The following is an 11,276-nucleotide window of genomic DNA, read 5'->3' as shown; positions in this document are numbered from 1 at the left end:
CTGTATAGACAAGTTTCCGCTTTTTTTCCGCAGTTCTGCTCGCGACTTCCGTTTTACACTTTCTCCATCCAAAACAACAATGGAACTGGAGTAACATTAATCATCAAAATCCTTCAAAAAAGACAATTTGGAAATACCGCATCCATCTGCCATCATCCCGACATGTGAGGACAACATGTTCATGAAGGCAGATGTGGAACAAAGCCTGTGCCACCACAAAGAGACCGGGTGTTTAGGTAGCCATATTGCCACTGGTGCTATGGAAGGTATGTTCTTTCTAACCCTGCATTTTCATGTCTCCGGTGCTCAAAAAATACTAAAGCTAAAATCTTGCGCATGATACAACTTGTTGTCTTTGATATTGTTATTGCAATGATGATTCTAATTATGATATATGATGTTTGATATTATTTACTACAATTGCTGTGGTGCAACACATGCTATATGCTGTTAGCCTGTTGCTAATCAGTACGTGTAGGATGGCACAATTTTGTAAAAGTTTTTTGTTCGTTTGTTTACAGGTGGAAAACACTGTTAGGCAAGGAAAGACAAATTGATGTGCCTCACAACAACACTAATTATACGTCGATGGACATATCTCGAGACTACATGCGTTCTACTTTAATGATGAAAGGCTCGACTTATGCTCCACCTTAGTTAATATTATTTAAATAATTTTTATAAATTGTGATTTATTGACCTATTTTGCACATGCACCAATCGTTTTAAAGAAAACAAGAAATGGAATCATGTTGTCCAAATGTTTTATTGCGATCAATATCTGCAATAAAAAGAATGACATACGTGTTTACTTGTAACAACAAAATCCGTTTCAGCGCTTCTGCATTCGGCAACTGTAATATTTGTAATTTCACCTCATTTTGGTCACTCAAGTGGCCGGCGTATCAATCTACACCACAATTTGTTATAATTTTGTCCACGAATGATCAACGATGTGATAAGAACAAACAAAGTCTTTTATGTAGATCCTTAGCTTTAAAGCACATCCTTATTATCTGCAGCTGGTTTCGATTTGCTGCGTATGGCGAGATTGATCCACTCTGGCGCTTTGAAGCTGGACGCTGGTCAAAACATTCCACTTCCAACCATATATATATCTATAGGCACTTCCAGGAGTTCACGCACAGCACAGAAAGTCTCAGACTCTCATCTACGTCGTGCTGAATCCATTTTTGGATATTCCGTGATTTCCTCTCGTTTGAGTTTTGCAGTTTTAACTTTGTCAACACACTGCTTACTTCTACCGCACTTCACGTTGTTCTGGCTAAACCGGAAGTTCGTAGCAGAAATGATCAAAGATGGCGCCGCCCATGTTTCGCTCAGGAAACTTGTCTATATATTGCGATTATAAACGCGTGGAAAATTGTACAATTATTTTAGAATCTGATCTTTTTTGCTTTTACTTGACTCCACTTAGATTGTCGTGTTGGTCTGAACAGGCCAAATCACAAGGAGTGTACCGTTTTCAAATCCGATCCAGGTCACTTTCGTAAATGTGTATTTAAATCAGATATGGCCACATTTTTCGGAAGGTGGCAGCGGTCTGAACGGTCCAGTCTAGGACTAAATGGACGGGGGTGTACAATCATCCGCCTTTTCCATTGCTAGTTTGAAGATAAATCCTTGAAAACTGAAATGTGTTAAGTATGCAAGGCTGTTTGTTTAGCATAATCACGCAAAAAAATGGATTTGTGTATTCAAACTAGCAGTGTGAAAAGAAACAATAGTGACACTGCATTCATGATATGGTCTTAAGTTAATAGAATGGCATTCATGGTCAACGGTGTATATATTCTGATACAAACAAGACTAAAAATGGCAGAATTATTTCAGAACTGACTCCAACTAGATTTTTAAGTGACGGTCTGAACAGGCCAAGTCACAAAGGCTGCATTCAGAATGCAAACATATCTGATTCCAATCGGATTCATCCTCAAATATGATTTTTAGGGCTGACTGTTTACACCATTTTTTTAACAAGTGTCCAAATCTGATCTGGGCCTGTTCAGACTGGGCTGCATTATTAAAACAACTGAGGTTGCTGTGGCAACAAAGGCGCCATCCGGCATAGAGGGATGTAACGGATAGGCAAAATCCATCCGAGCAGTTCAGACTGAGAAGCATCTTGTCCATATCTGACAGGAAGCTACCTCCCGTATGTGGTTTCAGTCATTCTCGCAAAAACTAGATTTCTGTGGTTCGTGACTGTTCAGACTATCTAAAGCCATCCAGTTTCAATCTGGATGGAGCAAAAAATCAAATTTACACTGTCAGTCTCAACAAGGACAAAAAATCTGAACTAGGCCACTTTAGTTTGTGGTTTTATATCCAAAGTGTGTTTAGATTTTGCGGTCCGAACAGTCCAATGTTTTTAATTTATGTGGCTATGACGTCAAGGACTGCGTGAACTAAAGTGTGTAGGGTGAAAAGGGAATTTTCAGACCGGGGCTGTGAGTTGCTTTTTTTGATTCACTATGTCCTTTCAAATCTGTTCAATCTCTTTCAACATCCCGTTACAAACTGATAGTACCTTAGAGAAATTGCTGTATGGGTTTAGTTTTTTTTTTCCACCTTCCACACCCTCTTTGTCCTGTCACTCGTTCCGCCGATTGGGCACGAGCATGTGACAGCCTTAGAGCTCAGAGAAAATTCCTTCACGGGATGAGAACTTTAAAGCCTGGCAGGAAAGTGAAAAGAGGAAGGTTGAGAAATGCGGAATTAGACGAGAGGCGTTTCTTGATTAGCTGGCACAACCACGGTATCCAGAAGCCCCACAGAGCTCTCGTAATGATCGCAAGTTATATTTTCTAATTATCTAAAGGGGAACATGAGTTCTGTATGTGTCTAATTAAATGCGTGCCGTGATTAGAAAAGCACACACGACGTCATTTTCAAGCCCTCCCGGGAGATGAAAAGGCCCTACAGACACTTTGACGCTTACGCGCTACAAAAACACAGAGACAGCTGTGAAAACGTAGAGCTCTTGTGCGCCCTAGTCTCCACGTTGCTGCAGTAGCCCCTTGACTCGATCTCTCACACCAGGGGTCTCCAAACCGGTCCTCAAGGGCCGATGTGGGTCCTGGTTTTTGTTCCAACCGATCGAGTCCCGACAGTTTAACCATTGAAGTTTCTGCTAAAACAAGCAGCACCTGACTCCAATCAACTGATTAGACTTGTAAAACACCAGATTGGTGAATAGGTGTTGTCTTGTTTTGTTGGAATGAAATCCTGCGCCCTATGTGGAATAGTGTGGAGACCACTGTCTTACACTATAAACTAGGGGTGTGACAAAATATCGAAAAGTTGATATACCGTAATACTTTGTGGCTCAAAAGGTTATCGATATGCCTCCACCAAGAAATTGGATACATCACTTAAAAAACAAAGGAACCAACCATGAGAATAGCGTCTATGTTAGCTCACTGACTGTCAATGGCAGGACTAGGCTGGACTATGCAGGAATGGCTGGACTAGGCATGTGCTGGTATGAGATTCTGATAACGGTACGATAACTTTAGGCAAAAATATCTCGGTTTCACAGTATCGCGGTATTGCAATTACAGCTCTAAAATGTGTTACTTTGAGATATCTGGGTTACCGTAATTTCCCGAATATAACGCGCACTTTTTTCCCCCAAAATCAACTCCCCAAATCATGGTGCGCATTATAAACGGGTACAGGGATGGCGACAAAAAAAAAAAAAATATATATATATATATATATATATATATATATATAAGACCGATTTTTTTTTTTTTTTTTTTATTGACACGGCCATGTTGTGTTCAAGAAACGTATGCAGCGATCCGTTGCCAACCATTACGGTACGTGACGTCACCATTTTGTTTCTGTCGTGGCGAGCTAGGGAAGGAGGCGGAGTATCAAACAATGGAGCTAATCCGCGTTGCTTTATTGATATTTAGGCTGCAACAAAATACGGTAGCAATGTCTGTCTCACATGCAACCCGCGGAATATAACTATCTTTCCGGCTGTTCCCTCAACAAAATACCTACTCCCCAGGAACTATACAAAGTGCCAACATAAGTTGCGCCGGTGAATTCTGTTAAAACTCGCTACACGGTAATACTTCACTCTGATTGGTCGAAGGATTTCGTCTGTGTTAAATTCTGCTTTTTTCACTGTTCATAAAGCACAGAATTTAGTTTCTTGAACTCATTTGAGTGAACGTTTATTGCAGTTCCACAACTGGGACCGTAACACAACACAGACTTTCTGTGTCCGTCAACTATCTCTCTCCCTCGGGAAACTTAAATCCAAATAACAATCGTTCCTATTGTTACATTCTAGTCAACAGCGATGCACTCATCTCATTTCCGACCTAAATCACGACTTTTATTTTACCGTATCAATCCATGGAAGAAACATTTAGTCATCATGATGAAACGAGCAAGTTATACAGCAGCCTTTAAAGAAAAGTCACATCTGTTTTGTTTTCGCCTGGATTCTGGTGAGTTGAAGTTGTCAAATCATATTATGACCGTACATATTCTCAGTTTATGGTAATGTTTTAAACTACCAATGTGCTATGCTTGTGCTGTGTTTCACCAGTCAGTAAAATGACATTTATGTATCTGTACGCGAGCTCTGTTTTCTTGTATTCTTCTATTTATTGGTGCTAAAATTAGGGTGCGCGTTATACACGGGTACAATAATTTTCCCTAGATTTTACAAGTAAATTTGGGGTGCACGTTATACACGGGTGCGCCTTATATTCGGGAAATTACGGTAATTAAAAAAGAAAAAAGAAAAAAAGTTTTTTCCATTGCACAGGATTTTTATTTTTCAAAACATATTGGCATATTTGGAACATAAGTATAATGTTAAGTTAAATTAATAATAATTTTTAAAAATTTAATAAAATTAGAATGAATGCAGTCCTTTAGGTAAGCGTAAACCCACAGCCACAGTTAACATTATTATTATCAGAGCAAAAATAATTGAATTTTCCATAAAAAGCACGTGTGTATGCCATTTATCATGTTTACATTATACACACAGTCTTTCTCAACGCAGACAGTTGCCTGAGAGAACAAAAACACATGTTTTACCACTGCTAGACACACTAAACACGCTGGAGTTAACTCTCGTAGCTGGTGGAAAACGTTCATGATAGTGTTTACTAACCTTTAATTTTGTATAAATGCGAAATCATATTGGAGGTATTGCCTCCTCAACAGCTACCCGCCGCAAACATGTTTTACATGTCAGCTGGCCCTCCTCTCTAAGCCGCTGCCGTCTGTAACTTTTATGTTGCCAAAGTATTCCCATACCAGCGATTTCATTTTCCTCGATGGGGAAAGTAGTTCAGGAATTTCATCCCCTCCAGCCATCGTGTAGCACAGCTGACTCACTGACACTCAGCAACAATTGGGGCTTGGGGGGGGGGGGGGGGGGTTTGAGTCTTGCAGCTGCAATCGAGGGATTTCTCCATACATTGATGGTTCATAAAAAATGGCTAATACCATTGGGACGGTATGATGGAAAATTTATGCCGTTTTGAAACAGTGACATTTTCATACTACGCCGGTATACCTTGAAACCAGTTATCGTACATGCCTAGACTGGACTGGACGTCTAGCACCGTCAATTGCAATGACACTAGAGCATTCACATCCAGTCTTTTGTGGGAATTGACAGGTCACTTCCTGTTTATTTTAGGGCAGTTACAGGTTACTTCCAGTTGATTTTGACTCACCTCCTGTTCAGTATTCCAAAATGAAGAGGAAGTGACCCGTAAATGCCCTACAATGAACAGAAAGTAACTGAAATTCAACAGGAAATTATCTGAAATGGCGCAAAATAAACTCACTGCCTGGCATTGGCTGCAGCTGACGACCATAGAGGTCGAATTTACAGCAGAATGATGAAAATAGCTTGTTTTGGTTTATTACTTGTTTTGTAGAATATTGTAGAACCATTTCCTGACCCATGTATCGATAATTGTTGAAACATATCGTATCGTGAGGTACCCAGAGGTTCCCACTCCTACTATAAGCATTCGCCAATACCGCTCCAAGATTACTTTTGTGAATCTGGATTTTTCACAGAGCAAAACAGACTGTTTTCATTTTCCAGATTTGCCGACTCATCATTATGTCTCTTGACTTTCAGAGTGCAGAAGTGGACGATGATTAGAGCTTTCCTGATGTTGCCGTCTTGCAGCGATGGCCTGAGGGAGTCTGCGCACTAAAACCAAGGTGATGGGAGTGGCGGGGCGGAGGTTTTTGTGCCCAATACTGTGACAAAATATTTTTTTTTAAAAACAAACAAACAAAAAACACGTGAAGGTAAGCAATCAAGTCATTCAAGATTAACTTGACTAGGGATGTCCCTAATCCAATCTCATTTTCAGAACATCGGACTCGTGTAAAAAAGATCAGCTTTTGAAAAATGTATTGATTTACTGATTAACTCATTGGCCGCCACTGACGGCAACAGACGTCTAAATCAGGTGACTCTGACTCTAATGCAGAAATACATGATCGGAACATCCCTAACTTTGACTTTTTAAATTTAAAAAAAGATGCTTTATAAGGGTAATAAAGCCTTCTTGTATTATCAGATTAGACTACAGGCTTCCTGCTTAGTGCTTCTTCTCCTCTTGCCTCTCGCTTCACATTTATTGTATTGTGCAAGATTGAGTTCGCAATGTCTTTCGCAGAAAATTGGTTACTAAAATCTCCCTAACCAAATTTTTGGGTTGAAAAGAGGAAGACTTATTTTACACAAGTTTTTCATCCTGATTCCCAGACCTCTCTTCGAACCGGGCAACTAATGAGTAAGCAGTAACAGCAGCTGTCAGCAATGGAGAGTTTGTGAGTTTCCCTGAAGTAGATTTTACTACCGACCCCCTCAACTTCCCTTCCTCTGACATAAATTCTGTGATTTTTGGCTCCTGGCACCTCTTTTTTTTCACACCATACAAATATTTGGATGCAAAGCTAGAAGACGAGAGTCCGCTGGGCTTACCGCAGCATTTTCTCCCAGAATTAGCCTGATGAAATGGCCTGTTTTAGCTCCCCAGCTTTTTCCCTCACGGGATTGACGGATTACATGTAGTCATCTTGCATTTGTTTGTCCCGTTTTTTCAAAAACTCATATTTACATTGGAGTAGGCATGAGCCAGTATGACATTCTGGCAGTATGATAACCTTAAGCCAGTGCTTCTCAATTATTTTCTGTTACGCCCCCCCAAGGAAGACGTAAATGTCTCTCTGCGGCACTGTAAATAGTATCATTTGTCTATAAAATGACTGTTATAAATACGCATCTGACTAACATTATGTCCTTTTTTTCTAATAAAGAAAAAAAGTAACATAGATCCACTTATAATAAAGTATAACTTTATTAACATTGTTTTGTTTGTAACAGAGAAGACTTGACGCGCATCAGTTTGCCTGAATTTAAAAAAAAAAAAGAATACACTCAAGGTACATTTTTGTCCATTTGATACAGAAAAATAAAATGTAATAAAATAAGTAAATAATAACCAATTAAAATTGTTTACAAACATTCACTCATGAGGACAATATGCCAAAAAATTTGACCAAAAAAACAAAACTGAATAAAAGAAAAAAAGAGTGTCCTTGGACAGAAGGACACTTTTTATTTTTGCTGCTCACAGTATTACTTCCTTTGCAATGGTGTGGAGTTATTTGCAATGAGCATGCTAACAATGCTCACTGGTTTACTGATATAACACTGACAAAGCGGGACGATTTTTGGCAATATTCGGCACGTTTTCGCTGAAAAACAATCAAGCGGCTTATCAATGAGACTGGGGTCTAATGTCTTTAAGTGGCGTCTTAATTGATTTGGCTTCTGGCTGTCCGCCATAATTATTTTTAGACACAGTTAACAGTGGTCTTTCCTCATCACCCACTGTATTAAAAGTCGAAGCTCAAAGGCAAACGGCACGAAAAAAGCGCATTCTCGGCGGCCGAGGTAGAACCGTAGGTGAGGGCAGTCGTCGTGACGATCCCAAGCCGAAAATGGCACTTCTTGGGCGGCGACGTGAGAACCGGACAAGACAGTGGGTCGCTGCGTGAGTGAGTCCGGTCAGAAAACGGCTTTCGAAAACGGCGGCGGCACAGTGGGCACACTGCTCTTCATATCTGTTTTCTGTGTGTGCTGAGTGCTCTTCCTTGGTTCAGAAATACTGCGTGCACTCTGAAAAAACACTGCCACCCACTGAGTGGATGTGCAAGTACACTTTATTCCAGTACCACAGCAAAAAAAAAAAAAAAAAAAAAAAAACATGTTCCCTGGCATCGCTCTGCGCCCCCCCAGGGGGGCACACCCCACTATTTGAGAAGTACTGCCTTAAGCCAAGAATGTTAGTGCAGGTGGTTAAACAAATGGAAAAGGTGACACTTACCATTGAAATGAATATGAATGTGGTGTGCGTGTCCGTGAACTGGCTCGACAATACGGCCGTAGAATGTCTACTATCTCGACAGTCCTCCTCCAACCTCCGTTTGCCATTCTTTATAAGTTAATGTGACAACTATTATTGTTGTACCATCACCAAAGAAATCGCCAGCTTCGTCAGGTTTTTATTCATTTCAGAACCTGTGCAAGACAACACGCCTACTGTCCGTCGCGGCTGATGCTAGGGGTGTGACAAAATATCGAAATAGTGATGTATCGGGATACTTTGTATCCCAAAAGGTTATCGATATGCTACTGCCAAGAATCGAGATATAGTTTTAAAAAGGTGTCAATGTTAGGGGGGAAAAAAAAAAAGGACCCAACAAGTTCCTATCAAAATCTTCCACTTTAATAGTGTCTTAGTTAACTACCGGTATGTGGCTGCCATTGATGGCGCTCGATGCCCAATCCATTTAGATTGGGACGGTCGAACAAACGTTCATTCATTCGAAACCAGAGCATTCACAGTCACACTTTCTGATTTTCAGGCCATTAAATGGTCAATTTCTGTTCATTTTAGTGCATTTTCAAGTCGCTTCCTGTTGAGTTTGAGTCACTGCCTATTCATTTGGGTTTCGTTTGGGTTGATTCCCGGGCCACTTCCTGTTCTGTAACCCAAAATCAACAGGAAGTTACTCATGAAATGCCCCAAAATCAACAGGAATTTCAGCAAGTGACTGAAAATCAATAAGGTAATGATCTGAAATGCCCCAAAATTACCTTGTTGCTTAGCATTTGCTGCCACTGATGGCCATAGACGTTCAATCCGTTTGAAGTGGGAGGGATGGCAGATGAATGTTCATTCGCTGCCACCCTCCCAGTTCAAATGGATTGGACGTCTACTAGTTGTAAACTCATTCTAATTCACAACAGAAGCTTGCTTTTCTGTGTATTAGTCGTTTTGTAGAATATCTTAGGTTGATTTCCTGACCAATGTATCGATAATCGTTGCATCGAAATATCGTGAGATCATCGTTATCGTAAGCTTTGTATCGTATCGTGAGGTACCAAGAGGTTCCCACTCCTAGCTGACGCCCAACAACAGAACATGAAAAGTGAAAGTAAAAACCCTAATGCACTCTCTCTCACTCTGTCATCAGCCACGCCGTGCTTTCAGTTACACCACGCAAAACACCTCCGCCACATTAGAACCCAATTTTACATTATTACAAGTTTTATTATTTTTATATTATTATTCTGATTTGGATTTATAATTTATTTGTTTTGATCTGTATAATTGCTATTTCCAATAGTACCAGCAGTATTTATTAAGGATTTAGTGTAGGTTTTCGGGCTGTGGAACTAATTAATCGAATTATAACATATTCTTGGGGGAAAACAATTTCGATTTACAAGTTCCTGGAACAAATGAACTTCGTATGTAGAGGTACCACTGTAATTAGCTACCTATTGACACCTACTGATATGGAAGAGTATTGCATGATTACCGACCATTGAACAGCACAGACACTCAGCAACGGCACATTTGCGGGTTCATTTTCCAAAAACAATTTGAACATAATTTAGGTGAAAGCGGAGGATTTTCCACAGCACAGTAGTGTGTCGCTACACAGTTGTTGAAAAACACTGCACTAGTGTGTTCACAGCCAGTCTGAAACCACTAAGGCATTTTACTTTTAAAGCTCGGTCGTTACAATTATGAAAAAAAATAAATGTAAAAGCCACTATCTTGACCTGTTGGCTTGCAAAATCCCCATAATGCTTGATGAACTCAAAGCTTGGTCGTAGCACACTGTCGATGTCTGTTCTTTTTAAATATGCCAAACTACTCATTGCTAACGTTAGCCAGTTTTGTTTTTTAAAATAACTTTGCTAGCAGAACTGCTTTGTTGGAGCAAACTGGAAATCATTTTTGTTTGTTTGTTTGTTTGTTTGTTTTAAATCTGTTGAACCACTCATAGCTAACTTCAAATGGTTCTTCTATAGTGGCAACAAGCCAGCCTGTAGGCCTACCTGTAAATAACTGTCCTTCTCACAAACATAGCATGAGGAATGCTAGCCGACCAATAAAGCTAAAGGTACTTTGAACAATACCCCCCAAACATATGCATGTTGTTGGCTAATGGAGCTTTCGCGCTAATAGATAGCGACTCTGAACGCGCATAAAGTTACATCACCATGACGCTCCAGGCTGCTGAGCAAAAATAATGAATGAAACAAGGAGGCATTAGCCCGTAAAAATCCATAAATTAGCTGCTTCATTCTTAAAGCCCTAGGGTTCAAAGGAAGAGAAAAAAAATAGCGGGTACAGTACTGTTTCAGTACTTTGTGATATGTTTTCATTTTTTGTTCCGACCCAAATTGTTGATAAGCTCATTTTCCATGCTTCTTCAGCTAGAAGTTTTTCCAAATGTCCATCTGCATCCTCGTGTTGGAAAGGCTAATCAAAATGTCTCAGCTGAAATTCAAACTACCCGTCTCGCTCCTTGTCGTCTCCACATCGGCCAGACAGGACGGCTCCGGCTGTGTCCTGGAGCATCGGTCTCTGGTGATGCATCAGATACGGCGTAAGCAATGTCACGCACCTGCCGTCACGTCCTGCTTTTCAAAGTCGAGAGATGTTCAAATTCGGAATGCCTGGGACACCAGTTGCCTAGGTTTCTAGTACTAGCAGACCCCGTGTTGACTGTCTAGCCGCCTTGTCATTGAGACGTGCCTCGTACTTGGGATTCACTCTGGTATTGGTCTCAAACATACAGTGACCCGCCGTTACTGCCATGTCAAGGAGAGACGACGAAGCACCCAATCAAATCCGGCCCCCGCGGGACGCAGCGTAGCCAAT

At 40.5% G+C, this 11,276-nt stretch overlaps 1 protein-coding gene across 8 annotated transcripts in view; it reads left to right on the top strand.

The window, feature by feature from the left end:
• Positions 1–11,276, top strand: part of ncoa2 (nuclear receptor coactivator 2) — a 74,564-nt gene that overhangs the window by 16,372 nt on the left and 46,916 nt on the right. For 7 of the 8 annotated variants that reach the window (XM_057823728.1, XM_057823724.1, XM_057823731.1 and 4 more), the window contains one exon: positions 6,155–6,240. The gene's annotated coding sequence lies outside the window, so the exon portion shown is untranslated. Of the gene's footprint in view, positions 1–29; positions 267–6,154; positions 6,241–11,276 lie in introns of those variants that run through there. The other variant, XM_057823725.1, reaches the window with a different exon arrangement.

The sequence above is a fragment of the Corythoichthys intestinalis genome, chromosome 20 (assembly GCF_030265065.1).
Source record: "Corythoichthys intestinalis isolate RoL2023-P3 chromosome 20, ASM3026506v1, whole genome shotgun sequence".
Lineage (NCBI taxonomy): Eukaryota > Metazoa > Chordata > Actinopteri > Syngnathiformes > Syngnathidae > Corythoichthys > Corythoichthys intestinalis.
The sequence above is the reverse complement of the archived record's forward strand: the minus strand, read 5'-3'. Positions and strand labels throughout refer to the sequence as shown.